Consider the following 27,299-nt stretch of genomic DNA (forward strand, 5'->3'; position numbering starts at 1 on the left):
GAAGTCAAGATGAGTAAAAACTCATGCATCTATGACTAAGTGAAAGCAGACTCTATTGGCTCCGCTCTTCAAAGAAATCAAAATTTCTACCAGATGAAGAAAGCAAGAAATCAAATTCTACAGAAGCTTGAACAACCAAAGGCCCTAATCATATCCTTTCTTGTGTGTTACTTTCATAAATTAGTTGATCTTTTTACACTAAACATGGTAACAGAAAGGAAGGGAAGGATAGGGCCCCCAAGGTTTCTGTTCTTTTCTTTTTTTTTTTTGCAGAAATTAACTTTTTTATTATATTTCATATTATGTAGTAGTAAAGTTTGTTTGAAGTGCATGAATAAAAAGTTAGTGAAATTACAGGAGGAACAATCTATATAGCAATAATAGGTGCATTCCCAGTGCATTTGAAAGAAAAAAAGATTTTTCACTCATTTTGACCTAAAACTTAGTGTTCAGGTTCCCAGGATTCTGACAACAGAACCCGGATAACGCTGATTAGAACCATAGGGGCTTTACAATAAAAGCTAAAATATTGACCATATGATGGCAAAAAGTCTTATTTTGTGGTTAACTTATTCTCGTCTAGCTACTCTCTGATAAAGTTGGTGGCGCTGTAGAGGAGGACCTCCGCCTCCTGGAGGAGGACCGGGACCGCTCAGCATTGTAGGCAACGTGCTTGTCGTAGTTCTCCATCTGATCCTCAATGAAGTCTCTCTGCTGCTGTCTGATGGTCTGGCTGAGGAGCCCAGGGAGGGCGTGGATGCTGCCAATCAAAGTCTCTAATTTGGTTTTCAAGGTAAGGATCCTCTTCTTGAAGTCCTCACTCCTTTCATTTAAGTCAGAAATCATGTCATACATGATATTATGGGTTTTTGCCAGATCCACCAAGGTATTTGCTTGGTCATTCAGCTTCCTCTGTTCCATTTTTACACTTCTTAATTGATGGATAGCTCGCAAGAATTTTCGCTGATGTTTTCTTACTTTTTCATGATCTATCTTTTTTACTAGTTTTGTATTTTTGTAAATTAGCCATGTTTCCCTGAGTACATTGGCAGATGTATTTTTCACTCTTTTCATCAGCTGAGTATCCATCATGAAATTGTGCACGTGCTTTTCTGCTTTGGTAAGTTCTAGCTTTCTTGCCACCACAGCTACCACCAGGGCTGTACAACCTGCACCCATAATTCCAGTAAGCAAACAGACTCCTTTTCCACAGTATGAGTTGGGTACCATTTGTCACCATAACCAATGGAGAGAAAAGTTATTGATATCAACCACATTGCTCCAAGGAAGTTGCTAGTAACATCCTGTTGTTCATGGTACCTTTCACAAGCTCCGAACAGTCCAGGCGTCAATTATCCATAATGAGATACTAAAAACCAAGAGCACAGTTCCTGGGCAAATAGTCATTAAAGTCTTCATAACAAAACGCGTATTGAAGTTTATCTTATTAAGTGCTCCAATGCTTCTAGAGGAGGCATCAGTGAAGAGTTTGCTATGTAAAAACATGACTCTGGCAATCAGATAGTCTTAAGAACATTGGTATAGATAAAATAATATCCACATCAGCGGTGGTTATGGATGGGGCATAGGAGAAGGCAAGCCGGGCTGTCCATGTGAACGTATAATTCCCAGGTATGGGATGAATAGCACACACCAGTATTTCCAAGCAGATGAAGAAAATATGCTCATAAGTCATGGCTATTCTCCAGTCATCTGCTCCATTGTCCACCATGAATAACTGTATTTCCCTGGCATGGTACACGATGATCAGACCAAGCAGGATGATCGTGGAGAGACTGATAAGGCATTTCAGAGCTAAGGAATACAGCGACGCCTTGTCATAGGCGCCCCACAACAGCTGGGTCTGATAACCATGACCACGATGCCGAACATGCCGAAGATAAGCGCATAGTTGCTGAGCTGCTTGCGCTTCTCGAACAGGGCGCGCCGGTGGCCCAGCTTGTAGCCGATGTTCTGGTTCTTCTTTTTGCTGGACTTGGTGCCACTACTGCTGCCATGCCCACTGCTGCCGCCGCCTCCTCCTCCAGTGCTGCCTCTGCCGCCGGCTCTGTAGAGCGCCAGGTTGTTGGAGTTGTGCTTCGGCTTAGACACCACAATCTCTGGGGCTGAGGACGAGGCAGCGGCAGCAGCGGCGGCAGAAGGGGAGGACGCGCCGCCACCTCCTCCGATGGAAGCAGGGGGCTGCAGGGGTTCCGCCTCCGAGTCCATCTCGTGCAGGTTCCAGCGGGACGCGCTCTAGTTACTGAGGACGCATGACGCCCCCGTTGTACCTGCAGCTGCTCATGGCTATTTCGGTGAAGGGATTGCTCTCGAGGCGCGCCTGGGGCTGGTGGTGCTGGTGGTGCGCCGGGTGCGGATGGTGGTGGTGGTGCGCGATCTGGGGCCGGGAGCCCAGGTTACCGAGGCTGCCGGTCGGGCTGGCGGCGGGCTGCAGGCTGTGGCACTGGTAGTACTGGGAGGCGGACGCGGGCTGCTGCGCGTACTGCTGCCGGAGCGCACTGGCATGGCTGGACGGCGTCAGCTCGCTCACATTGAGCTGGCTGCCCAGGCGCGACGAGCAGCTGCAGCAGCACTAAGAGCCCGACAGCGGCGAGGAGGTGCGGGTCCAGAAGGCGCCGCCGGGCGAGGAGGTGCGGAGCAACAGGGACAGGTTATCCCCCGCCCCCGCCCCCGCTGCCGGGGTACGGGAGGAGGCGCAGCTGTTGCACCGTAGGCATGGGCTGCTGCCGCCGCTGCCCGGCTGCTGGTGCGCGAGGTGAGGGTGGTGGTGCCAGTGCGGGAGGGGCGCGAAGGGCGGGCAGGGCTTGTCCTGGCTCTGTTGCTGCTGCTGGCAATGCAGGTGTGAGGAGCGCGGCGCTGGTGGCGGCTGCTCTGGGAAGAAGCCGCGCTTCTGTTTCTAATCCTTCCTTACTCATCAGCTGCCTAAAGGTGGAAAGTGTTAGAATGTGCATGTATCAGAAGTGACATATAAACAGTTGATTAACATAGTTATATGCAGTATGTCCACAGTTCTGGTGTGAATAAAATGCATGTGAATTGTGGGTTTCAAAATAGAAATTTTTTAATTTCAATGTTTCTACAGGAGTTAAATGATTTACATTGACTTACTGACATTATATGAGTTGAATGGTAAAATTCTTGCTACGAATTTTACACACATCCTAAGTAAGACTGTGAAGAAAGGAAAAAATTTTGTATTTTAATGCACTCATTACCTGCATACTGAACAAGAGGGCTTATATTTTCATTTTACACAGGGGCCTGCAATTTATGTAACCAGACCTGCATTCAGCATTCCTAGTGTCTCCTCTGTGAATAGTTCTTAGGGACATTTAGGATCTTTGCTTCTCTTAAACATGAAAACACTGAAAAGATCTTATGTAGAAAGTAAAATGTTGTTTCCCATGTATGAAATGATAAATTATAGATCCTTAGCAAGTTGCAATCATTTAACAAACCTTAGAATAAAAGCACAACTAACTAAAACAACAATAGTCTTTTACTTTTGTATCTTATTCATGTCTTTTGGGAGCACAGGTCAATGAATTCATGATTGTATTACACTCCTAGGAAAAACAATGTGAATAATGAAACTGATGCTCAATAAGACATTTTCTTAGAATCAGCAAGTGAGCAAGTGTTAGCATTGGAATGTGGGCTCAGGCATTTCAGAAACTGAATCACTTGCTCTTTACACAGCTCTTATAGATTATCTCCAACTGTAAAATCACAAAATCACTGTCTCTCCACAAATCCTTTACAGAGTATAGACAAGAGTGGCCATGTGCTATCATGCTTACACTAAAGCCACAATAACTTTTCTTTTAGTTCCTCTCCTTAAGCCTACAACTGGTCCTTCAGATTATGAAATACATTGTGACAAATTTATATGGAGCAATATGATGTAATCTAAAATAAGTGAATATACAGGTATGCAAAATTATTGACTTGTAACTGTAATAGAAATTAAAGAGATTATAACATTTTTCAAAAGTGAAAGAGTAAAAAAAGTTATTATAACTATTACTTTAGCTCTTCTGCATTGGAGACACAAACTAAATTGGAAAAAACTTGAAGCAGGTTGCAATCCCCTGTAATGATAAAAATGAAATATTTTAGTGAGAAATTAAGGCACAGAGAATTGTGCATACAATGTTCATGGATTGTACAATACTATATTGTTATGATACCTGTTCTAACTAATTCTATCTATAGGTTGAATGCACATACAAGCATAACTCTATCGGACAGTTTTGAAGAATTTTGAAAGTTGATTCTAGAATGTGTAGAGAAAATTATAAGATGTAGAATAGCCAAAGCTATCTTGCAAAAGAAAAACAAGGTTGGAGGGAATATGCAACCTGATTTTGAGATTAATTTTAATGATCTAATAACCATAATCATTTTGTATTGGCATAAGAGTAGACAAATAAATGCATGGAATATAACAAAATCAAGAAATACATGAAATAAGCAGCCAATTATCTTTTCTACAATTTGAATAGTTGTCTAATTTAATTTGTGTGTGTGTGTGTGTGTGTGTGTGTGTGTGTGTGTGTGTGTTGGTATTTATCTTGCTTAGTAAGATTTTTGGATCTGTGGTTTGGTATATGTCATCAATTTGGGAAGATTTTTCATGATTTTTTCCAAATATGTTTTTGATCCATTCATTTCCTCCTAATATTTCAACGACTTGTGTTTTAATTTTTAACTACCTCTTAAAATATTTAACTACCATGCTTAGGTGTTATGTTGTAATTTTTCCTTGTGTTTTAGTTTGGGTAATTTTGTTGATCAGTCTTCAACTTCAGTTATTTGTTCCTGTCACTGTTTGGATGACTGATGATCCAACCCAACAAAGTCATTCCTCATTATGTTACTGTGTTCTTAATCTAACATTTCCGTTTGAATCCTTTGAGTTCCCATCTCTCTACATACATTCACCATCTGATCTTGTGTGAGATATTTAATATATTACTCACAATTAAATTTCTTGTCTGATAGTTTTAGCGTTTCTGCCATCTGGAGTTTAATGCTGAAAACTGGTTTGTCCCTTTGGACTGAATTTTTTTCTGGCCTTTTGTCATGGACTGTAACTTTCTTGTTTGGAACTAGACATATTGTACAGGGTGATAAACCTGATTTAAATAGGCCTTTAGGAGTTGGGCTCTTTGACCATGGGAGTAGCTATGGGCACTAAAAAAATCAAATTCCTATTAAGTTCTTAGTTTTGTCTCCCTCTTCTTGGTTTGGGGACTTCCTTTGTTCTGCTCCTCAGAGTCAGTTTCTTCTACTCCTAACTATAATCCACTTTTATTTTCCAAAGAACTAGGTAGTGTGTAAATCTTTTGGTTACATAGTATGCTACCTCAGTGATGAATTTTTAAATGTTGTTTCTGACCTTTCTTCTGGGGAAATGCTTTCCCCTGATGTAGCTAGTGTTCTCTGAAGTCTGTGTCATTGGAACCCTCTCCTTATAAATTACACCCCAGAGATGTAGACACAGAGAGACAGAGTTTTTGGAACAATGTTAAAATAGTATGGAATTCACTCTTCCCCAGTTGGGATGAGATAATCTTACTCTTGCCATGTGGCATTTCTGGGAATTGGGGCATTTGTACCATCAGGGAGAGAAGTTGTGGGGGATTTTGTGATGGCTGTTCTTCCCATTTCACTGCCAGGGCCAGAGGCAGGAGAGGACAAAGTAGAAAACAGTTGGGGAAGGAAATGAGAATGGAGAAGTCAGGAATTCTCCCATTTATGAGATTATAGTTGATGGTGGGGTGCTTGGTCAAATCTTGAAAAGTATGTTCTGCCTGTGAGTATAACCCTCAGGATGGTCTCATACTCCTTAATCCCATAGAAAGCATCTGAGAAATGAGAACATGAAAGAATTTAGGGTTCTTTAATTTTCTGCTTTTTAAATTTCCATATCATTCAAAGTTTATGGAAAAGAAACATTGTAGTAAAAAAGTGAATCAATAAAGGATAGTTTGGGTGGGGAGAACACAGAAAATTATTAGGGCAATGTGATGATTTTGCATGATCTATAATCCTGGGTAATGTCATACATTTGTCCAAACTGATATAATGTGCATCAGGAGTGAGATGTATTGTGAACTATGGGACCTGAGTGATAATTATGTGTCAATCTAGGTTCATTGATTGTAATTAGCACACTTTTCTGGGGAAGGATATTGAGAGTGGGGGAGGATGTACAGGTGAGGAAGAGAAAAGTCTATGGGAAAGCTATATTTTCCCCTGAATTTTAAGTTGTTGTAAAAATAAAATAAAATGTATAAAAAATCTACTTCAGTGTTCAATAATCCAAAATTACTAAATTGGAATTATTTTTGCCCTGTTAAAGAAAAGTTTATGCATATATATGTATATATATATATTTTATGTGTATTTATGTTATTACAAATATGCAAGTCCCATTGCAACTTAAGTCCCATTGTGAATTATTTTAAAATGAAAATGTTCAATTTTTGTTTGAATGAAATGGTTTAGTGACAACTCATTTTGTCAACACTGTTATTGTGCAAGGAGAAGACTCTGCTTTATCAGTTATGCACAGTTCATATATGTGCTAATTCCTCTGAGATATCTTAACTGAACACTTACTTCATGTCAATTATGTAGAGAACCAGCTGCAGATAATTTTTTGTTTTAAAGTTAGATCAAGGTCCCAGTACAGTGGGCATAAGTAAAACAATGTTGCTATGGGATAAAGCATCAAGATAGTTATTTAAAAAAAAAATTTCCCCAAATATGATTAGGGATAAGAAAATTCTTAGATCCATGATGAATCATAAATTCTACTTTTCCCAGAGAGATCTAACATAGCAAGATAAACAGGCTCTTAGTCACATCTTAATCATGACAGTGTTACCTAAGTCACTCACTAGCCTTGTTCCAACCCAGGATCCAGGAATCTGTTCACCCACAAATTATCCTGCCCCTTTGCTAAGATTCACACCCATGACCAAATTATTACTTATTTTGAAATTATTTAACTTTCCCAGAATTTATAAATCTATGAAATGTCAAAATATTTTATTTTTCCTTATAATCAGGTGTCGTTTTTTTAATACAGTGATCCAAAAGAATGGATAACATTATAGTCCAGAACTGGGCAGATTTTTCTGTATTGTTGTATTCTAGGATTAATAAGAAATACCTGCCAAATGCAATAGAACTGATCATTGATTTACACCTTTATTGATATCAATATCAAAATCAGTGTTCATTTCTAATGAAAAATGGCTCACCCCACCCCACATTCCAAGGTCATGTTGATCCCTGATTCAGGATCACGTGGTTGAATTTGTTAATTTCCCTCCTTGGCAGGGATCTTGTGCTCTAAACCATATCCTGCTGCATGTCCACCCCTCCAGGATCCTCAGAGACAGAACAAAAATGTATCATTTCAGTGAAGAGGACTCTCAGTGCCAATGAATCCTCCAGTCAGTTTTGATTTCACCAACTTCAATATTATCCATGCCTCTGGATAAGTGTTTCTCTAGAACCACTATCACTATTTAATCTTCATGTCTTTAGAATCTCGTTTGTGACTTATAGAATGTAGACTTACAGGTTCCTTGGTATTCTTGAGTCCACTTGTCTTACCATCTTGGAGGCAGTTAATCCTCCTAACTACTACACTCATAAACTCACATCAGAACAGGTTGTGTCTTCTTGGCCCTCACATTTCTTTCCCATGACTGATTTGTTCCTTATAGAATCTCAATTCTTTCCTACAAGTAGAGACTGCTACAGATAGAATATTTACAACCCTACCATATGTATACATTGAAACTCAATCTCCCATGTGATGTCATTAGGTGTGGCCTCTGGGAAGTTACTGGTCATGAGGTCAGTACCCTTATAAAAGAGACTTCAGGGAGTTTCCTTGCCTCTCCTACAAATCATGAGGACACAGTGAGATGATGTTGTCCAGGAACCAGGAAGCCCTCACCAGACACTGAATCTGGTTATGTCTTGATCTTCTACTTTCCAGCTTCCAGAACTGTGAGAAATAAATCTTTACCATTAAGGTGATCCATTCTGTGCTCTTTTCATTATGGCAGTCTGAATGGGCCTAGACAGGAACATGTATTCAAATTCATGGGATCATATTCTATACCAAATTTACCAGATTTATGACACATCTTTTTCAAAGTCATTGTTTTTCATTTTCACCTACACTTTGAGTGATGTGAACATAATTTCCTACCATATATATTTATATATAAAAAATTTCCTACTATATATATTTTTTCAATTTTAGTTTAAAATACAGAAAATAGTAAATGCATGTTTTAAGCACCTGCTCTATGCTAGACACTGGACCAGATCTTTTCATGAAAATTGACAAATGTATTTGATTGAACATCTAATGAGGACCAGATATTTTAATATGTATTATCCCATGTAAACCTTAAGGGCATTTTCCAACAATTTTGCTGTCATAATTCAAGATGAAGATTTAGTCAAGGTCACATAACTAATAATATCAAACACAGAGTTTGACCACAATCTACTAAAAATTTGCCTGGCAAATTTGATTAGGAAGTGATTACCTAAGAACAGCAATAGAAGATGACATCAGGATATTGAATATCAATAATATTAATAACATAAAGCTTTGTGATTGTGTTTGGTGCAAGAGAAGAATGTAATGTTTCAATGTGCACCTTCACAGATATGGTATCACATTAAGGCTAAAAGAGAAGTCTGGCCCCATCCTTGTTTACTTAGTTTCCTTGGCTCTGTCCATTCATGGATTTCAGATTGAAAAGAGAATCCTAAGATGATCAAAGACAGATAAGAGAAACTTAAAACCTGAATACTTATTCTTGCACCATTTATCAAACATTACTGTGTGCAAGAAACTTAAGTCTGTTTCATCATTGTGACAATGCCTTTGGAAGTCAGGCACCTGGGTTGATGTTGAGAACTAAGTGTCTTAATTCAAGACCATTGAGGTACTCAGTATAGAATCAGGTTGTAGGTTAGCCCAGAATATGGCAGCCCATAACCTGCTGTTGTTTCCATGACTGCCTTTCACACATTGATAGACTGTTCATATTTCTCTCTTCTTCTTTCCATGTCCAAGATGATAAGTCCATTTTGTGTGGACCTTGTAATACAGTCCTTTAGTCCATTTTATAGCTGGGACCTAGGTCTATGATCATGACCCAAACTCTGTTGCCCAGGCCACAGTCTTTGAAGCAGGCATCATAGAGCAAGTTGTTGTGGTTGGGGCTGAGAAGCAGGTGCTTCAGTGCTTCACAGTAGCAGTAGCAGCTTCTCAGGGTCTCAAGGTCAAACTCAAGGTACAGGAGAACCAAAGGCTACAATAGTCAAATCAAGTCAATTTTCTGATACTGAAATCTCAGCAGTGCCCTTGTTTGACAGCTGATTCCTCAGCGTGGCATGATGGCAACTCCCTGGAAAATATCTCATCCTTTCTACCTGAAAGGAACCCCTATCATATAATTTTCACTCCTAGTCAACAAGATTTTACAAAGAGTTTCAATAGGATTTCACAGGAGTTGGGCAGAGAGTTCAAAGTGGTTTGAAGCTTCCTCTATCTTGTAAATGCCAGATTTGCAGACAAAAGGTGTGATCGAGTCTATTTTAAAGAGAAATTATTGCTATGCTAAAGATACTATCTCTACTTTCTCGGTAAAAATGTGTAAAACTACTGTCTAGGCTAAGAATATTGGATAAAGAGTAACTAATGTCCCCATACACTCCCACTGTCATGTAACAACCCCACTCATGATAAGTCTAAAAGAACTTTCAGACTCTGAGGTCCAGAGTACCCAGTGGACCACTGCAGCTTAAATAAACCATCTTCCTGAAAAATCCCTCAGGTATTCAGCTCCATCTGTTCTACATCATTGCTTTACTACATAAAATAGCTAGAGTCAATTCACTTTTCTTCTCACATCTCAGAATCCTGGACTCCTCATGGTTCTGCTGCTTCTGGGGACAGAGTGGAATGCCAAGATCCTCTGGTGTGGAAGGACTCCAAGCACCCACTGATAGGAGAGGTTGGCTCAGCGCTCTTTCCAGAAACTCAGAACAGATTAGAGCAGCTGCTAACACATAGAGCCCAGGATGGCTTGAAGTGGAGGGTGGTGTGAATTAGCCCTGGGCTAAAGATATAGCTTAAGTCTTAAGAGACATTGTCAAGTGATGCATTTCAAAGATGGCTTTTTGAAAAATGTATAAAATAACTAGCACCTTGGTTTAAACAACCAAAAATAAAATGAAGCATTCATGGTCATCTCCAGTTTTGTGTCTGGTTCTTATACCATTTGAACAGGAGGCAGTAGGGATAAAACAGAAAAACATCTTTCTCTAAGACCCACTATGTGCCAAGGCTAGCCTGGGAGCTGCATCTGTGCGGTCACATGGAACATCAGATTGACTGAGGAAACTGTGCCCAAAGACTCAAAGAAAAATGGATTTGGGGATGGGCTGCTCTGCTCCTGACCACATGGCATTGAGTGAACTTCTTCATCCTTGTGCTTCTTCTGGGAGAGTAGTGTGGAGAGTTAGGGTTGAGAATTAGATGTGTTCAGTAGTGATTCTTAGTATTTCCATTGTTGATTAAGGATTGCATTGTTTCCAGTTTGGCTCATAAGGGGTTTAAATTGTGGATTCTCTATGGAAAACTATCCTGCTCTGATCTCTTACCCAGGCTTCTGTCTACAAAAATAAGAGGCAGTCCCGTGTGGAATGACCAACGCCCCAGAACAAAGCAGGACTCCATGGCATGGAACAGAAGGAAACGCAAAACACAATCAACAGCAAAGTGTGTTCCACTCACCACTTCTGGTGATGTGGCTTCAATTTTCCCTACTATTTTGTGGAGATAAGGAGCTTATCTGGAGCACTCGTGAGGATTACCTGTGAGTGTGAACAAGTAAGACACGCTGTGATGAGGTCATTGATCCTCCTCAGGGATGCTATTTCTCATTTGGCACAAACAAAACCAAAAAGGCTTCAGAAACCTTACTTTTCTTGTGACAAAATTAAATGAATTAATTTATAAAATACTTAATCATGACTTATTTAACAGATAAGGACCACTGTGTGACCAGCTTTGTGCAAGATGTTGGTTTCAGAAGAGAGCACTTTCCCTCATGGAGACTACTTGGAAGAGATGGGGAGAAGGTGAGAGAAGCAGAGTCAGGATGTGGGAAACAAGGAAGGAAACAGATTGGATTCCACATCTATCTGAGCTCTTTTTAAAATGTGTTTTTTAAAAACTTGTAAAAACAGAAAAGTGCTTTTAAAAAATTTTGGAGACTAACACCATCTTTGTAACAGAACCCTGGAAAGAAGCATTGATGGGAAAATTTTGCTCAGATAAAAATAACCTAAGTTTCCCTTAGTAATTAGTTCTTGGGTTACACAAGTGTCTGAATTTTATTAACCATTTTAAGGTTTTATCAAAATCTGCCAAATTTCGCTTTACCTTAATGTTAAATATTATAAGATGTATAGACAGTTTCCCCCTCTTATCTGTGGTTTTCCTTTCCGAGATTTCAGTAACTCATAGCCATGGGTGGTTCAAAAATATTGAATGGAAAATTTCAGATTTATACAATGCATAAGTTTTAAATTGAACACTTTCCAGAGTTATGTGACAGAATTTCATGCCATCTTGCTTTGTCTTGCCTGGGAGGTGAATCTTCCCTTTGTTCGGTGTATCCACATTGTATATACTCCCTCCCCATTAGTTGCTCAGTAGTTGTTTTGATTATCAGATCTACTACCTCAGTTTCACAATTCTATGTCCAAGTAACCCTTATTTTGCTTAACAATGACCTCAAGGCACAAGCATGATGATACTGGAAATTTCATTAGAGTATATTGCTATAATTGCTCTATTATAACAACTGAGGAAAATCAACTGCTGCTCTCAGTGGAGGAGAGGAGTGCAATCCTTCATATCCAGAGCCCATTGGTTATGGAATATTTGCTATGAATAATAAACATGCATTGGACACATCAGTGTTACTCCAAACCCATAGTTCACATTCGAGTGTACTCTTGATATTGTGCACTCTATGGGTTTGGACAAGCATACAATGATGGGTATACCTCATTGTAGTATCATAGAGTAGCTTTGCTGCCCTTAAAGTCCTCTGCGCTGTTCATCCCTCACCCAACCCCCTCAGGAATCCCAGGCAATCCTTATCTTTTTCCTATTTCCATATGTTTGTCTTTTTCAGACTCTCATTTAGTTAGAGTCGTATGGTTTGTAACCTTTTCATACTGGCTTCTTTCACTTAAGATCCCTCCTATCTTCTTGTGGCTTGATAGATCAATTCCTTTGAGCACTGAATAATATTCTGTGGTCTGGAAGCACCACGATGTGCTGTTCTCTTCACCTTCCGCAGGATGTTTCAGTTGCCTCCACGTGTTGGCAATTATGAGTAAAGCTGCTGTAAACACCATGTGCAGGGTTTTGTTTGGACGCATTTCCAGCTTCTTTGGAAAAGTGCTAAGGAGAGTGATTGTTGGATCCTATGGTTTAGTTTTTGTCAGAAAACCTCCAAATTGTCTTCCACAGTGGCTGTACCATTTTGCATTCCCATGAAAATTGAATGAGAGTTCCTGTGGCTTTACACCTTCATCAGCTTTTGATGGTGTTAGTAGTCTGGATTTTGACCATTCTAATGGGCATGTAGTGGAATCTTGATATGGCCTCATTTGCATTTGATTGATGGTATATAATGTGGAGACTCTTTTCATATGTGCTATGATGTTTGCATCTTCCCAAAATTCAAATGTCAAAACCTATTCAGCATTGCTATAGGGTTAGGAGGTTGGGCCTTTGAAAGGTGATTCAATCATGAGGGCGCCTGGATGGTATCAGTGATCTAATAAAATAGCCAAAAGGAAGCTCATTTGCTTCCTTCCACCATGAAGGCACAGTAAGAAGACACCATGATGAACCAGAAAGCAGGTCCTCACCAGAACACCTTCAGCTTAGATTTACCAACCTCCAGAAATGTGAGAAGTAAATTTCTTTGTTTGTAATAAGTCAAACAGTCTACAGCAGCACCAACAAACCATGATAATGTTTACTTGCCATTTGGATATTTTTCTTGGTGAAATGACTTGTAATATTTTTTATTTTGTTCTTTTTCCTTACTAAATTTGCAAGCTTCATTATATGCAAGGTATACAGAATGTCTGAAGGAAGCTGTTTTATATTCTTTGCTGCCCTGAGCAGCCTCTTTGGGTCTCCATTGTTGACCTCCCTCTCCAAGTGGAGCTTCACCAACCCTACAGGCTGAGCCTCACCCCTAACACCAGCCCTGTGTGGGTAATAAAGAATACCCTGAAGTAGGAAACAAGGACTTCCAGGCATGCCATTCCCTCACAGACACAGACATGATGCTAATGGCCTACTTCTTTGTTCAGACTGCTGTGAACTCCAGTTTGCAGTATCTCAAAAAGTACATGGGGAGATGGACTTGTGCAGAGGTGTGTCCTGCTGGTAGGCAGTGTGACTATAATGACCTGTACCAAGATTAAGGAACACTACAGAAATCCCAGAGGAGAAAATCCACAAGCAGGTAGCTGGCTCATCAATTCTATAGGAAATCCATGGTGATTGTTCTGAGCAAGCATTCTAAAGCTTTATGTGTTCCCTAGTAAACCCCCTCCCTGCTTCCTGAGAAAAGGCTTTGGACTTTATCCAACTTATAAAACTTGCTGATTATGCAAGAACTTAGTAACACATGCAGGTTGGCTGCCTTGTCCTTTGTGCAGGTTGCTTGCAGCCATTTGGTGCTGTTGGAAGATGAGCCTGCAATGCAGGGGGAGACCCCCTGCAACCACATGGGGGGACCTGCAGCAGCCAACGATTAGCTGCTGGCTCCATGTGTTCCTGTGCAGTGCTGTGCAAGTTCAGGAGCCGGGGCTTCCAGGGAAAGAAGGTGATTCTGAGCAGGCAGCAGGTGAGGTGGTGTCACTGTCACAGTCCCCCTGACTGGGGCACATGCCTCTGTCTCTATCCTTTCACGTATTGCAGGCCTGATGTTCCTAACACATGCTTCCCAATGTGACTCTGGCTCCTAGGTTTCTGGAGCCCACCCTTGTTTCTTGATTGTGTGTCTCTCTGCACTTAGGTGGTCCTTCTTGACAAAGAGATGTCATAACAGGACTGCCACTGAAAACTCACAGATGACCTTGGTAGGGAGTACATTCCAGTAGGACTGGGCCTAAGCCACAACTGTGCTCCACTCCGCTCTCTCTGAATCTGAGAACCTCAGGCTTCCTCCCAGAGCTTCCTCATTGAGTGGCAGGCCTGATACACTTCCTCTTGCTGTCCCTGTCCTGCTTCCCTCTCTTCAGCATACTGATAAGTGATTGAAAGTCCACATCTTACCAGGAGCTTAAGGCTAAGCTGAGGTGTCCATACTTGGTTGGAAACTTCATTGACTACCACAGAGCTGAGTGATTGTATCTTTCCCAGCTGTGAGGTCTTCAGTGGCTGCCATCTCATTGATCCATTATCTCAGTCCACACACCTACACACTGACCCGGTCTCTACTCTTCAGGTGCTGCTGGGGCACAGGCAGATAAAATGGATGTCCTCGCCAGCCCATGATGAGAGACTGCCAGCCACACAGAAGTGAGATAACATTGCCTAATGATAAGTGCTATTAAAATTCAGAAAGAGAAATTAGGAAAACTACCCCATTCACAATAGCTTCGAAAAAAATAAAGTATTTGGGAATAAATCTCACAAAAGAGGTGAAAGACCTCTACAATGAGAACTACAGAACACTAAAGAAAGAAATTAAAGAAAACCTTAGAAGATGGAAAGATCTCCCATGTTCTTGGATAGGAAGAATTAATATTGTCAAAATGGCCATACTACCAAAAGTGCTATGCAGATTCAATGCAATTCCAATTAAAATCCCAATGATGTACCTTACAGAAATAGAGCAAGCAATTATGAAATTCATCTGGAAGAATAAAAAACCCAGAATAGCTAAAGCAATCCTTGGCAGAAAGAGTGAAGCAGGGGGTATCGCAATACCAGATCTTCAACTCTACTACAATGCAATAGTATCAAAAACGGCATGGTATTGGTACCAAAATAGAAAGGTGGATCAATGGTACAGAATAGAGGACACGGACACAAACCCAAATAAATACAATTTTCTCATACTAGACAAAGGGTCCAAAAATATGCAATGGAGAAAAGATAGCCTCTTCAACAAATGGTGCTGGGAGAATTGGAAATCCATATGCAACAGAATGAAACTAAACCCATATCTCTCACCATGCATGAAACTAAAATCAAAATGGATTAAGGATCTCGGAATCAGAACAGAGACCTTGCATCTTATAGAAGAAAAAGTAGGTCCAGAGCTTCAACATGTCGGCTTAGGACCAGACTTCCTCAACAGGACTCCCATAGCACAAGAAATAAAAGTAAGAATTAATAACTGGGATAGATTCAAACTAAAAAGCTTTCTCTCAGCAAAGGAAACTATCAGCAATGCAAAGAAAGAGCCTACAGAGTGGGAGAAAATCTTTGCCAATCATACTTCAGATAGAGCACTAATCTCCAGAATCTATAAAGAACTCAAAAAACTCTACACCAAGAATGTAAATAATCCAACTGACAAATGGGCTAAGGAAATGAATAGACACTTCACAGAAGAAGATCTACAAGCAATCAACAAACATATGGAAAATGTTCAACATCTCTAGTAATAAGAGAAATGCAAATCAAAACCACCCTAAGATTCCATCTCACCCCAATTAGAATGGCAATTATCAAGAATACAAGCAACAACAGGTGTTGGCGAGGATGTGGGGAGAAAGGTACACTCTTACATTGCTGGTGGGGCTGCAAATTAGTGCAGCCACTCTGGAAAGCAGTATGGAGATTCCTTAGAAAACTTGGAATGGAACCACCATTTGACCCAGCTATCCCACTCCGTGGCCTATACCCAAAGGACTTCAAATCAGCATATTACAGAGATACAGCCACATCAATGTTCATAGCTGCTCAGTTTACAATAGCCAGATTGTGGAACCAACCTAGATGTCCTTCAATTGATGAATGGATAAAGAAAATGTGGTATATATATACAATGGAATATTACTCAGCCATAAAGAACGATAAAATTATGGCATTTGCAGGCAAATGGATGAAACTGGAGAATATCATGCTAAGTGAGATAAGCCAATCTCAAAAAACCAAAGGAAGAATGATATTGCTAATAAGTGGATGATGACACATAATGGGGGGTGGGAGGGGTTAGTGTTGGGGTTGGAGTTGGGTTTAGGGAGGGGGTCAGGAATGGAGGAAGGAAGGACTGTATAGATGGAGGGGAAGGGTGGGAGGGGAGGGGGGGAAGGGAAAAAATGGCAGAATGAATCAAACAACATTACCATATGTAAATTTATGATTACACAAATGGTATGCCTTTACTCCATGTACAAACAGAGAAACAACATGTATCCCATTTGTTTACAATAAAAAAAAAGAATTCAAGCAAAAAATAAATAAATAAATAAAGCAGGAGAAAGCGTGATAGAGGGCCCACCTGAGGACTTCTCAGAAGAGGTAGCATTTTATCTGGGACTTGAAAATAAAAGGACACTCCATGGGAAGGCCTGGGGTCAGAGAAGGCAAGTGCAAAGTTCCTGTAGTTGTCATGAACCGGTCGTGTCTGAGGATGGGAATCAATTCCAGTGTGTGTGTGGCTGCAGGGTAGCAAGGAGAGGCTCAGCGGTATGCAGTGAGGTCAGAAGATGGGGAGGGGACAGATGATGGAGCCCTTTGTATGCCAACATCAGGACTTTAGAGGGCTTAAAACAGAGAACCAATGGACCCCACTGTGTTTATGAAAGCTGGTCTGTTTGCTGGGTGAAAACTGGACTGTGTGAGATCACAGTGGAAGGGGAGGCACCAGCTTGGAGGCTGCGAGGGACGTGGTCCAGGCAGAGGATGCTGGTGGCTGGGCAGAGAGAAGGGGATGCCTTCCTGAGCACATTTCAGAGGCAGAAGCAGTGGTGCAGGTTAGACAGAGAGAACAGGGGGACAGGAAGCAGGGATGACTCCTGGGGTGGAGCTTACTGGGGCAAGGAGAATCAGTGTTGAGTTTGGCCATGGTGGTGGACGTCTGTCATTCTTGCTAGCCATTTGGCACTACTGAACATCCTTGCTAGGTTGGAGAATGTCCCCTACTTTGGAAGTTCACATTGCCAAAGATAGACTCAGAATCTTGCTTCTCCAGTAACCCTATGCTTGGGGCGTGGTTTGTGATCTCAGCTCCCTCAGGCATGCTTGTGAGGCTCTGAGCTCCCCTTCATCTGGCTGTGGAGACAGCAGTCCCTCCAGACTTCAGAGGCAGCTGGGGCAGTGCTTCCAGGCACAGCCTTTGAGCCCAGGGCCCGCAGCTGAGCTCTGCATCTGTACCCAGGGATGGTAGTAGCTCATCTGCCTGGAGCAGTTCCACGGTGTGATCTGGACATAGTCCCTGACTTTTAGCCTGATTTAGTCTGATTATCTCGTCCTCCTGGGAACCTAGCAGGTTACTCACACCTTTCAACTATCTATCTGCCTAAGTTTACAAGACTTGATTGCTTATTTTCAGTGAGATCCTTGAATAGTTCTGTTTGTTGCATTTGAGAAATTAGTGAGACATGTAAGGGGGAATCTCAGGATGGAAATGGAAATATGACCTGTTTCATGGAGGGGTCATGGCTAGGGTTATATATTGGAGAGATGTTGATGTAGAGAGGGCCTCTGAATCAGATGAGAGCACCGCAGTGTTGCTCACACAGAAGAGGACCATCCATGAGGCACCGTGCAAGGAGCTCAAGCAGAAAAGCTGGAGGCAACAGGAGGCAGCAGCTCCCTCATCTGTCAAAAGAGTGAGTTCACATGGAAGCCAAGACAGACTGTTTCAGACAGAGGCAGAGATTAGAGGGGTGTTACCACAAGCCAAGGAATGCCAGGAACCACCAGAAGCTGGAAAACAGGGAAAGATCCTTACCTGGAGTTTCAGAGGGAGAAGAGGCCTGCCCAAACCTTGATTTTGGACTTCCAACCTCCAGAAGTGGGAAAGAATGAACTGTTACTGTGTGAAGCTGCTCAATTTGTGGTGCGGTGCCTTGTGTATGTGGCCAGAGAAACCAAAGGCAGAGTTTGGTCCTGGGAAGTATGAGGCTGCTGTAACGGTACCCCCAAATGTGGAAGCAGCTTTGGAATTGGGCAGTGGGTGGGTTCAGGAAGGAGGGACTTTCGGGTAACCTAGATTGCTTTGGAGAGATTTTTGGTAGGAATAACCACCTGAAGGGCAATTCATGAGTCATCTCAGAAAGAAGAGAGAGAGGCTTGAGAAACACCTATATTTATGCTCTAAAATAACTGAGGAAGCTTCTGTGAATAATATACAGAATGTTACTAGAAATAACAATATTAAAGGTGCTTCTGATGAGATCTCAGGAGGAACATGTTATGGGACATTGGAGGAACGGTGACTCTTTTACATTGACAGAGAATTTATCTGAATTATGTTCCATGATTGGGCGGAAAGTTAGACTTGTCACCAATGAACTTGAGTATTTAGCTGAGGGGATTTCCAAGAACTAGGTTCTAGATATTCTCTTGGTCTGTTCTCTAGAGAACCCTGGTGGATGAGAATTAAAGGAGATTAAATGAGACAGTGCATGCAAAACTCTCAGCAGGGTTTCTGTGTAGACTAAGAGCCTAACTCTGGATAAAGCCAAGATTAAGGATGAGGCCTCCACCTTACCAGAAATCCCATGGACAGACTGAACTGCGCCTTGCATTCTTGGAAACAAAGCAAAATAAGACACAGCAAGGGTGCAAGATGAAATGCCTCCTGTCCTCTTGCAGGTCACTAGTGGAAAGGGTGCTGGGTCTGGACGTGGTCTGGGGGGACAGCACTGGGATGTTGCTTCATTACTTGATGCTTCTCAGGTAACACTGAAGACTTTAGGGTTAATGAAGTTTTCATAGATTAGGCTTATTTTCCCTCCTTTAATTGTTTTGTTATTTATTTATTTATTTATTTTGGTGCCAGGGATTGAACTCAGGGGCACTTGACCACTGAGCCATGTCCCCAGCCCTATTTTGTGTTTTATTTAGACATAAGGTCTCACCCAGTTGCTTAGAGTCTTGCTGTTGCTGAGGCTGGCTTTGAACTTGCCATCCTCCTATCTCAGCCTCCCAAGCCACTGGGATATAGGTGTATGACATCCACCAGTCTAGTTTTGTTATTTTATTTTATTTATTTGTTTTTTAACATATGTGAGAAGTCTTTTTTAAATAATTTATTACTTCGATTGAGAAGACTTTTTATTTTAATGTAGTGTTGGACTAAATATTTCATACCTTGTAATATTGATGAAATAAAGGTACTAAGACAGACTCAGGGAGAACTGCTGTCACACATGTGTTTGGTGTCCTGTGAAATTCTAACCAGTGCAGGAACCTTAGTAACAGATGCAAGAATTAGAGCATTTTTGAAGGTAGAGATGAAAGTATTAGTAGTAGATGATATAATTTTCCTCCCAGGTCTAATGTAACCCCACTCAAATACCAAAGAAAGTTTAATAAGAGTTTTACAAACCAACATGTTATTCTCAAGGTCATCTAAAGGACTAGACAGATGAGAATATGGAAGTAGTGTGTGTGTGTGTGTGTGTGTGTGTGTGTGTGTGTGTGTGTGCCTTATCAGATATCAAAATGTATTATAAAACTGCAGTACATTCAAATAATGTGAGACTGGCAAAATGATAGGTAAATATAGCTTAAAATAAAATAAGTTCAAGAAAAGGATCTTACTGCATCACATCAGGTATAACATAAAGGTGGAATTACACATCACATGAGAAAAGAAAGGTCCATTCATTTCCACTGACATTTTTGAGCAACCACCTTGTGTCTGACCCTGTGTTAAGTTAGGAGATATGATCATGAGCATGGTAAATATGATAAACCCTATGATCTCAGCAAGCTTAAGATCTTCACAGGAGACAGACAGGTAGAGATAAACTCAGAGCCTCTGAGTCACAGAAGTGGTAGAATGGAGGAATTACTGGGAACGCTACCAGGGAGTCTTGACCCAAGCTCAGGGTTATGGGCTTTCCTTGTGGACTTGACATGGTATCTATCCTTCCTCCAGAAGGGCAGAGGAGGTAGTCAGGTGAGGATTCAAGGTATTCCAGAAGGAGAAAGCAATGGGTGTCCAGGCCCAGGTTCCAGGGAGGGCATGGCAGAACTGGGAGCCATATTAGTCCAATCTGACCCAAACCAGGGAGAGGACAGAATGTGGAAGGAAGAGGGGGAGACTTAGGAAGAGACCACTGAAGTCATCATTCTTGTTATTTGCTAAGCAGATATTTAAGAGAAGCTGGAGACCCATGGGATAAGATGCCCTGGGAGATGGCAGTGTGACTTGTAGGATTCAGACTCAGGTCACAGTAGGGAAGAGCATGTTTACAGAGGTAGGAAGAAGGTGGTGATGAATTAACTTGGGCACAAACATGTAACTGATATTTGTGACTGCTATTCCATGAATGTGGTTGGTCACCTAACTGAGAAAATTTATTGATGTATTATCTTAGGACAAACATAAAAAAGAGATTCCTGATGGATTAGAAAACAAAATGAAACTTAGCAAACTTAGAAAGAAAACATAAGACCATACAGTAAAACTCTTATTAATAACTTATTTTTGGAAGATCACCTATGAAGTGACCTTTGTATTTTACTTTATGTAGTTGCCAGATTTTCTTGCAAACTTCTAGCACTTACACCTTTAGAGAAAAGCTAAGAAATGAAAAATGCTCCTTGTAGTTTCTGTTTAATATCAACGTACCTAATGGGCATCTACAAAGATACATGGGTTGAGCTTCCCACTGTGAGCTACAGGTCTGGCTTCTCAGGAGACAGCGACATGCATACATTTGGAAGTTCACATCAAGTGAGGAGCGCTCTGGACAGCAGTGCAAAACCTTGCAAGTCTCTGCCTGTCTTCTGGGGCTTACATCCCAGATCAGAGGCACAGTCTAGTAGTGGAATGAAAAAATGGGTTGAGCTGGTGTGACCACAGAATATGCAAATGTCAGTCTCAGAACTGGCAGGGGACTCAGTTGATTGATTGCATTTACAAATGAGGAAATGAAGGCTCAGCTAGAGGAACTTCTTACCCACCTACTTAGATGCCACAAGGGTATGGCTGGAGTTCAGATCTCTTACTTCCTGGCTCAACACCCTTGAAATGTAATCATATTGTCTCCCAGAATCAAGGCTTAGCATTTGCTAAGCCAGAAAAGAGAATTTGCAGAGTGAGGTTTTGGAAAGATCCATATAGTTCTGTCTTTGTAACAAATGATCATAAAATATTGTGTCTTTAATACTGGATGATTTCCATTCAGTCAACAAACAACTCTTATCAGGTTCCTGCTATTGTGCAAGGTTCTTTCTTGAGACTAGGGATGTGATCAAACAGATTGCTCCTGCTATTTTTTGAATTTACATTCTTTGGGGAGAGAGAGATACTAAAAAGTCAACTTCAGTGGGTTCTTGTTTCCTGGGGTTGTAGTGTTCTATAAAGTCATATGGAATGCTGAATTCACAAATACTGAACAGTGGCTCATAGAGGAATTACAGACTTATGATCCTGTGAACCTCTGGATTGAAGACTTTTTGTCAATTGATACGTAACCTTGTTTGGTGTGTGTCTGTGTAAAGACACCTTATTCAACATACACTCTTTTTTTTTTTCTTTTGGTGCTGGGGATTGAACACACGGCCTTGTGCTTACAAGGCAAGCACTCTACTGACTGAGCTATCTCCCCAGTCCCTCAACATACACTCTTGATTCACTCACTCCATTTATGCATGATCTATCACAATGTATAAATGCATTATACTGTCATGTACAACTAATTAGAACAAACAACAAAACAAAAACAAACACTAACTCAACAGGCAGTGCTGACTCAAACCTGAGCAAGGCTGGACAGCACAGCCTCTATGCACGGTTACGTGCAGTCTGTCTGCACTCAGAACACTAGCAGCACTCCAGCATTAGGCTTGCAGTTCATTTTTTACATGAAATCACCAACAGAAGCACAATCCTGTGATAGTCACTAGTCCATAAAGGAATGGGAAATGAAATAAAAAGGCTGAGTATCACCCTGTTTGACCTCAGCTGGGACAAGTGCCTTGGGGACCCGACTTTTTTTTGCCACTCTATGCATACCACCAAATGACCACAAAAGTCCTGAGAGTGTTGGTTAAGTTGTTAGAGATTTCAGTGAGGAGGCAGGTTTGCAGATGAGGAATGAAGAGTATTGGTGGCACACGGTGAACTGCTTCACAGTCACTGCAGCTGTGCTGACCATGATGGTGACACAGAAGCATTTCACAGAGGGTCTGGAAGTCACAGAAGCGTCTCAGGATGGCATCAGAGCTGAGGTCTGGAGGATCTGTGGGTGTCGGCAGGGCCGAATGGGGAAGAGGGCACACCTTTTCAGAACCACATTGGCAGGGGCCTGACCAAGGAAGAGGCAGGGTGTTTCCAGGACTCAGAGACCCTTGTCCCTGGAGTTCCTTGATGGGTAGGAGGTGGGGCCAGATTATGCAGGACCCTGTGACTCCATTGTAGGACTTTAATCTTTATTCTAAGAGCAATAAGAAGCAAAGCAGTGCCTGGGAATATAGCTCAGTTGGTAGAGTGCTTGCCTCACAAGCATTGGTTCAATCCACAGCACCACAAAAACAAAACAAAACAAAAAAGCAAAGCAGAGATCATGCAGAATTTTGTGTTTCAAAATGTTCCTGACTCTGTCCTCTAAGTACAAGGAAAGTATTTGGAGGGGGCTGGGAGGTTAGGGAGGCCAGTCAGAACTTATTTCAGTGAAAGGAGAGATCCTGCTGGGGCTGGGTGAGGGGACAGGGGACTGGCCCTGTCAGGATTAGTGTGTCGCTGGTGTGTGTTACTGTCTAACTCAGGGGCTATTTTCAGAGGAGCGGCACTCCAGAGAAGGTACAGATTTGGAAGAGAAGCACGATTTTTTCATTTCTTTTCTCTTTTACCACTGACTGTTCTTCCTTTAATCTTATATATCATTTCTAAATTTTAATTATGTGTTTATAGTGCATCATAATTATACTCAATACTGGAGTCTATTGTGACATATTCATTCATGCACATAGCAATTTGCTCCATTTCTGTCCCCAGTACTTCTCCTTTCCCTGATCCACATCCTCTACTCTACTGATTTCCTTTTTATTTATAAAATTTTTATTGTTGCATTACAATTATACATGGTCATATAAGCACATAGCATAATTGGTTGACTTCATTCCTCTAGGGCCTTTTCTTTCCTTCCTTTCCTCCCTTCCTCTTGACCTGCTTCCTCTGCTCTACACTGAAAATGCTTGTGAAACATTGTAGTCTATGGGGAACTGTACCCACTGAGACCCTCCTTCAAGGAAGGACTTGCTATCCAACTGTGGAGAAGGCAGACAGCCGTGAGTCATCAGAGGTTGGCAGCCTCAGTGATGTGGCCAAGGGCAGGCCACATCAGGTGATGGAGTGTGGTGGGACTTTGCAGGCAATGCTAGCTCCAGAGCTCCCTGCAGAGATGACCAAGGGGAACCTGAATGAAGTTCAACTCTTTCCTTGGATCCCTCCTCTCTCCTCCTTCCCTGATTTCTACAAAAATATCTGACAACCAAAACTGCATTTCAGCTTGTGCTTCTGTAGATTCCTACAAGGGGAGATCTGGCATCGGGGCACAGGTGTGGTCTAGAGTCATCCATTCACCGTGGTCAGTGGAGAACAATGAGCACAGCCACCACAGAGGCTGCTTTTGTGTGCGACCAAGAATAGAGAGGAGCAGCAGCCTAGGAATAAATTTTGATCAACTCCAACTTCTAACTGTAGGACAGGGAAGGATGAAATGAAAAACTATTCAGAAAGACAGGGGTGGGACCACAAAAGAGAAGAAAACAAGGTGGAGAACCCCACACAGTGCTGCTGAGTCCCAGCTAAGCTGAGGCTCAAAGCTATTTGATATCATTGGCAACCTCAGTAGTTTGCTTGGCTTTTAGGGCAGAAGCCAAGTTTCAATGAGCTGTGAAATGAGTGAGAAATAAAGAAATAGAGACAGTGAATGTAGACAGCAATTTTCAGATGTGTGGCTGAGAAAAGGTGAGAAGATACAGGGCTGTAATTAATTGAAAGGGGAAGTCAGCTTAGGATTTTTTAAAGTAGGACTGAGCATATTTGAATGACCATGGAGAACCAGGAAGAGATGATGAGTTAGAAGACCTGGAAAAAAGAGAGGAAATGTTTACAGGATGTAGATATATTGAACCAGAACCAGGAAGAAGGAAGCTGGCTTCAGTGGAGTTGAGGAAGGGGGACAGATGGAGTTAGGTCTTAGGTCTGAAAGCAAAAGGCAGGCAAGTTCTTGAGAATTCTTCTTTGGTGATTCCAGAATTCTCTGAGATGTTGGAGGTGAGGTGAGCTGCTGAGAGTCAGGGACATTTTCAGGGTTGGTGGTTTGGTTGAAGAGAATGGAGAAGCTTTAAGGTCAATGGGAAATAGGGGAATGAAGACATGTAGTAATAGGGTGTGGAACATGTTGGGAGCCAGGAAAATTCTGAATATAGCCCCGTCAGCCCATCTAGATGTCATTTGGGTATTTTTATAACTTTAGGGCACATTGTCTAAAATGTCACTATTTTTTTCCTCCTGATCATCTTAGGAGAACAGAAATGTGAGGTAAAAGTGCTTTGCTATAGAAGCCAATGGTCTCAACATATAAAACTATAATTTCAATTTCCATCCTATGATTTCTGTAGCTATTTCTCTGATGAATTCTTAATAATGAATGCTGTCTCATCTGCAGAGTAAGTTGCAATATATGACAAACATTGACATTACCTTTTCTTGTTTAATCTTCTAACATACTTCTAATAGATGATACTATTGCTCCTTGAGGATACCAGCTGTCTGCAAGGCCCCAGGAATGACCAAGGTCATGCTGTTGGTCAGGGTCAAGATGGGGATATGGGCTCAGGTCTTCTCTGTTCAGCCTATGGTCATTCTATGACCAGGATTCACATCATTGGGTTTCAGACACAAACTAGATTTGGGTTCATTTTTATTGATGAGCTTGGTTAGTAAGAGATAATTTAATTATTCCATTTTGTGTCATTTATTTAGCATATTACCCTGAGTTTGAGTTCCTAATCCATTTTGATAAGTCCCTTTTCCTGTAATCCTGAGTAATGACGGGCTTGGAGTAATAAAGGAAGTAGCTGACTTAGAATTGTGAATGTTTGGCCCCCTTTCTGTGGAGTCTTTCCTGTCTGTGCTTTGCCAGAGTTATGGCCACAGTAATGGGGAGATTGGCACAGCTTCAATGGCCATGAAATCTCTTCAATTACTTGAAGTCTCAAATGTTTGATGCATCGAGATGAGGCTGTGTAGAAGATAGACAGGTCATGCAATTGCTTGTCTTTGCAAGGAAGGGACCCTTCATTGTGCACAAAAGCTTCAAGGATAGTTGAAAGCAGAGAAAGAAAAATGGAATTGAAAACCTGAATCATACGTTTCAAAAAATTTTTGTCATCATTAAGGTGAAGTTGATAATTTCAAACAACAATAAGTCCATCAATAGAGTCATTATTTCAATCATTTATTCAACACATATTTACAGAGCATCATTTAGTCAACACATGCTTGGTAATGTACTGTGTTGGATGTTGGAGGTGAAAAGTGAAATAAGGCCTCCTCTCTTTATCAAGGACAGGGACTTCTAGTGGGCAAGACTCACCTGCACACAGCTCATTATAACGGTAGTGGGAAGGTAAGATGCAGCAGCCCTCTGGGTGTAGACTGGAAGGGTATGCTTTAAATGAAAATATTGAGGGTCCTCTTTCCTCTGTGTGTGGTTGGGGAGGCCTTTTACTCTTTCTACAGAAATCTTGATTTAAATAATGACACATTTATGCCATATAAGAAAATAGGACAGATGCTCTGTGATTCCACTTCTATGAGGCACCTGTTATAGTCAAGTTCACAGAGCCAGAAAGTAGAATGGAAGGTGCCAGGGGCTGGACAAGGGGGGGGAATGGAGAGTTAGAGATTTATGGTACAGAGCTTCCATTTTGCCACAGGCAGTGTGTACGGATGGAGAAGAGATCACAACAACATGAGTGCATGTCATGTCACTGAGCTGCGCACTTCACAATGGTTAAAGTGATGAATTTTATATTATGTGCATTTTACCAGAATTAAAATAATGAACACAAAGCTGAGAAACTATGGAATATATATAGATGTCATGTTTGGTCATGTATCATTTAGTTTTCCCTGATTAGAAAAATGTTGAAATACAACTAATGCCCCCTTTCTCTGGCCTCAGACCTTCCTCCTCTTTTCTTCAGATGTGGGTACTGTCCTTAAGTTTGGGTGTCTCATTCCTGTGTCTTTTTACTTTACCAACACCTGCCTTCCAGGGAACACCAGAAACACTTGCAGTTGGCTGCCCCCCATGGAGAACCATGGGGTCGCTGAGCACCCTGGAGGAGAACCATAGGGTGACTAAGTACCCCCGAATCAGGAGCACTCAGTGCAGGACCCAGCCTCCCCTGCAGGCTGGGTGCCGACCACAGTGGAAGTAATTCTAGGTGAGATATCTTGGCAGATCTCATCTAGGAGGGCAGCCTAGAGCCACATTGAAGTTGTATATTTTTTTTCTTTTAAAGAAATAAGTCGACTTCTGGATCCTGGTCAAGGGTGTCCACCTCCGCCTCACCTCCCCGGCTGATCCCGGCACCCTCCTTGACAGCACCAGGGTGTCAGCACCTCCTGACTCATCGTAGGGCTGGTTTCTTCTCACGACCAGCCGGAGCCTGGATGCCTACACCTTCCCCGGAACGCAAGGGCGTGCTTCCTCCGCCTACGAGTTGCAGCCCCGGGCTCTGAGTGCCCACCAAAGCCGGGGGCCTTGCTGGTCCCTCCGTGCTGATGCCGAGAGGGACTGCCTGCCCGCGGTTGCAGCCAAGTATGGTCCTTCAGCGACATAGGACGACCATGCGTGGTGTCGGTTCTTCGCCAGCTCCTGCCCCGACTTGGATGGGCTCCCCTATATGATAAATGTGGCTGCTGAGGTGGTGGTGGCCAGTCCAGCTGCTGTTATGCTCCAAGTTCATCTCCGCC

General features: G+C 41.8%; 1 pseudogene; it reads right to left on the reverse strand.

The window, feature by feature from the left end:
• Positions 1-579: 579 nt before the first annotated feature.
• On the reverse strand, positions 580-27,164 carry LOC124973670 (small conductance calcium-activated potassium channel protein 2-like; annotated as a pseudogene).
• Positions 27,165-27,299: the final 135 nt, after the last annotated feature.

The sequence above is a fragment of the Sciurus carolinensis genome, unplaced genomic scaffold, assembly GCF_902686445.1.
Source record: "Sciurus carolinensis unplaced genomic scaffold, mSciCar1.2, whole genome shotgun sequence".
Lineage (NCBI taxonomy): Eukaryota > Metazoa > Chordata > Mammalia > Rodentia > Sciuridae > Sciurus > Sciurus carolinensis.